The sequence below is a fragment of the Fopius arisanus genome, unplaced genomic scaffold (assembly GCF_000806365.1).
Source record: "Fopius arisanus strain USDA-PBARC FA_bdor unplaced genomic scaffold, ASM80636v1 scaffold00035, whole genome shotgun sequence".
Taxonomy (NCBI): Eukaryota; Metazoa; Arthropoda; class Insecta; order Hymenoptera; family Braconidae; genus Fopius; species Fopius arisanus.
Window position 1 is genome coordinate 440,458 of NW_011887774.1, and position 4,333 is coordinate 444,790.

The window sequence follows — 4,333 nt, forward strand, 5'->3', positions numbered from 1 at the left end:
TTGCAATTTCAACACAAAAACTCCACACGCATCAATTCACTGCAGGGAAAATTCAACAAAAAAATGCATTGTAACGTTTACTCTCTTGATTCCGTTTTCTATTTTTTATGGTTTGTAGTGAAACGTCATGAGTTTGTTTGTATTCGAACAAATGTGGTGATTCCTGCTGTGGGTATGCTTGTATGTTGGAGTTGTTTTGTGATAATTTGACATGTAACCATCATGATATTCTCGTCAAAACTATGTTTTAGGATTGAAAATAAATTAAAAAGTAAAGCTATTTTGAGTAGGAATACTTCTGGCCCCTACAGGGTGGTGCATAACGCTCAAAGATAGACCCACGATTAGTGCCGACTTATTGGTAATCCTTCGGTGGTGGCCTTCGATCTTCGGCCGATATTCACTTCGATAGTTCGGAATTGCCTCCAGTTATCACATCCATCAATTGCGTACACGCAATATCAGGATGTATTATCTGCAGGATATCCGTCATTCACGGCCATGAAAAGAGTTAAACATTCTGGATCGAGTACTTCTGTCAACCTATACCTAAACATATTGATTAGGGATTGTTTATTCTCCTTGTATCTCAACTAATTAAAGAATTAAAAATAAGGAGCATTGGAAGCTGTTAAACACTTCTATCCCGGTAATTTCCGCAAAAGATTTATTGCGTGCAAAAACGTTTTTTTACGACCAGTTTTATGATAAGTACGTTAACCACGTTAATAGCAACGTTTAACTACCGGTTAAAGGCTCTTATTGACTGTTAATTAATCTGGCGGTAATTTCAATTAATCGGAATTCTTAGCCTGAAGATAACTTTAACTTAATGCAAGCGTCAACCGATTGACGTAATCAAAAAACTGGCCGTTAATTTATCAATTTATCCATTTCAAATGATTTTTTTCAACGAATGTCTGTTCAATAATGAAAGTTCTGTACAATAATGGAATAATTATATGCGCGGTTTATTGTATTCCGTGAATGAAGAAGAAAATTTCAATTTGCAGGTCCATACGTCAGTAAAAGTCACTCAGAATTGAGAAAATTCATTCATTCACAAATATCGTCACTATCAACCATATTGTTTGCTGTTGAGTAGATTCCAGGTAAGGTATAGGTGATAGTTGACAAACAATCATCGAAGTAGGAATACTAGTATGTAATCAATGCATATTAGTCGTAAAATTTTCATGTCTGAAAAAAAATGTCTCATAAAATTGTAAACGAATTAGATGTCGAAGAGAGTATAGTAATGACTTAGTTTACTACATGGACTCGAGTCGAATCTCTGTTTCTAGCCCTGAACTAATGGAGATATAGTTAAATTCAGAATATTTGATACTTTATTCAAATACACATATTATAACCATCGACAATGGCCGAGTGGTTAAGGCGTCAAACTGGTATGCGGAGGATCGTCAGTTCGCTTTCCGCCGGTATCATTCATGGCGTTCTTTAATTTCTCGCGTAGAAAACAAAAATCAGAGACAACTATATCTGACCAAAGGTTTTTCCTTCAGGTGAGGTTTTTCCTTGGTACATAGGGGTTGAGATGGGTATAAAAAATAAATAAGGAAAGAATTACACATGTTATATCCAAAAAGATCGCATAAAGACAATTTATTTTAGTATATTCAATCTCATTCAATCTGTACAAGAAACAAGCTGATACATTAAGAAAAAAATTTAGTAAGTAAAAAAAAATTGTTTGGAAGTAAGAAGGGAACTTTTATGAATGAATATTACTTTACAAAAATTTCCAATCTTCTGTATAGGAGACCTCAATATTTTTGGAATTTGGAGCATTTTTCTTCCTGCTCCGACATGCTGTCTTCATACCATAAGCCTATCTCGTTTATGCAACTCTTCTTCCCCACATCGCAGATATCACGTCTACCAATAAACTAATTAATCAAAAGTACTTAAATGAAATCCTAAGAGTTCTCAAGACAACTTGAACAGTTACTCTCCCTTAGTAGCGCTGCTATTCGTAATACTTTCAGTGCAAGTAATTGCATAATTTTAATAACGTAATCATGATAATGTATTATTCAAATGACTAAAATCCTCACGTTCACTAAATTTTCGGTATGTTGGAATGAAACAGTGGCGCCCAGTACATTTGCGAATTGGAGACAAGTGCAGAATATATCTTCCCTTCGAAAAACCTTTAGTGTACTTTGGTATATGATTGTTAATTTTTCCTGTTTTCTCAACAATGAACTAACCCGCCAATTGCTCCAAATACCCCCTGTCTCGAAAACGTGTTTCACCTCAAATTGCAGAGACTTGCGTTTTAGCCAACACAAAATCGGATAATTCGAGTCTCTCAAGTATAACAATAAGCCAAAGCCAAGCAAAAAAAGGTGAGAGAAGCCGGCGTAAAAATAGCCATGGTGAAAAATATTTAAGCAGCATTATTGAACGTAGGCATTTGGCATTGTAAGCCGGACACTTTTTCCCGACAAGCAATCTGTAAAGATCGCTTGTGAATCCATTGATCGACATAAGCTGCTTGGCTCAAACCTATATACCCCATCTCACTTCATATTTTCCCAAAGTTTACCCTCCCCACTTTACCCCCACCCTTTAACCTGCATCCCATTGTCAACGAGAGGTAAAATGCGAGTTACTTTGACGAGAGTTTCACACCTCTGGCGTATAATACACGACACATTTGTCGACCATTATAACTCAATGTGTCCAGCCCTCGATGCCCCCTCTCCATATCCAACAGGAGTTTGTATCTAAGGGGCAACAAATGTCGAGGGGATGGAGTGTGTGGCAGTGGCGGACACCCAGGGGGAAACGTGCACACGACGATAGGTCACGCAATATACCGAATAGGCTATTGTTCAATGGATCCAACCTCTCCTCTCCTCTCCTCTCCTTTCCGCTCCCTGCTCCATCTTCTATCCTAGGCAACTAGGAATAAACCATTCGTATATGCACGCGTGCGCATTCGAAATTCTTCAATCTGGAAACTGTCGCTAATTTATGGTCATCAAAGACGATACCTATTATTGTTATACACTTATACATTCGCGATTTAGCAAATGACGATATAAGCAGGAAATATATTTCCCTGGCCTAATCCGGATGAATAAGTATCAATTAAAATACCTGAAATCTTCAAAGTTCATACATATTTACGGAAAAATATAATGGAAGCAACTGAGCCCTATAATAATGAGAACAAGTTCATCGGGAACGCGTTGATGCGTACGTAATCCCTCGGTACTTAGCGATACCATCATTGGGTTTTATTTTCATTATTCAGTTGTTTCCCCGATGTTCCCCATGGACGAGCCTTACGGGGCTTACACGCGTAACCCCATGTTTCCATGACGGTTTAATCAGATAAAATCCCCTCTCTATATGATCAACAAAAAAACATACAACACTACGCACCAGTCTGCGTTGGTTTTTTGGGTGGCAGCGGGAGAAGGGGAAAAGTGGAAAGGGAAATGTACACAGTATTTCCTGAATAATTGAACTATTAAAATGCGACGATAATGTATTTCCAGTGTAATTTTACATTGAAAAAGTATTTTACGCACTGGTGCTCAGTACTTTTTACTGGTGAAAAGTATTCTTTTATTATTGAGCGTTCAACGCTCAGAATTCGAGCATCATGAGACCTAAACTTCAGTGAAGCCCTTACTGATTATTCCGTAGATGATTAATATTGCATTAATTTCTGTGAGAATACCTTGCCAATCGGCACCATAACGAATTGAATTTTCAGAAACTCCTGCAATGAAATTTCACATATACCAGTTATATGCTATCATTTCATTCGTATAAGTAACAATGTAATACATGGATCTTATGGACATTCACATAAGATAGAAGAAAATCAAAAGTTGCTTGGAGAATACTCCTGCTGTATCTTATACCATTTTCTAGAGGAACTCCTTTGGTCTAATTTTCAGAAACTCCTGCAATGAAATTTTACATATATGAGTTATATGCTATCATTTCGTTCGTATAAGTAACAATGTAATACATGGATCTTATGGACATTCACCTAAGATAGAAGAAAATCAAAAGTTGCTTGGAGAATACTTCTGCTGTATCTTATACCATTTTCTAGAGGAACTCCTTTGGTCTAGTTCAACTCTCTTCTGGATATCTTCCATATTTCTTTAGATATTTCCAAATGAAATAAAAATGGCGGTGAGTTTCGTGCGACTCACTTTTGTCATATTTCTCATGTGTTTATTGTAATCTAACGGGCATCACTCTTATATCATTTAGAAGAGCGTGAAAAGAGCTGCAAAATAATCGCACACTCATGAGGTTCGACTGACGTGGTGCTGAGATA

At 36.9% G+C, this 4,333-nt stretch overlaps 1 long non-coding RNA gene across 1 annotated transcript; it reads right to left on the reverse strand.

The window, feature by feature from the left end:
* Positions 1-3,505: 3,505 nt before the first annotated feature.
* LOC105266021 (uncharacterized) lies at positions 3,506-4,327 on the reverse strand. Its single transcript, XR_892123.1, has 2 exons — positions 4,037-4,327; positions 3,506-3,947 (listed from the first exon to the last, which is right to left on the reverse strand). It is a non-coding gene; the product is annotated as an uncharacterized lncRNA (long non-coding RNA).
* Positions 4,328-4,333: the final 6 nt, after the last annotated feature.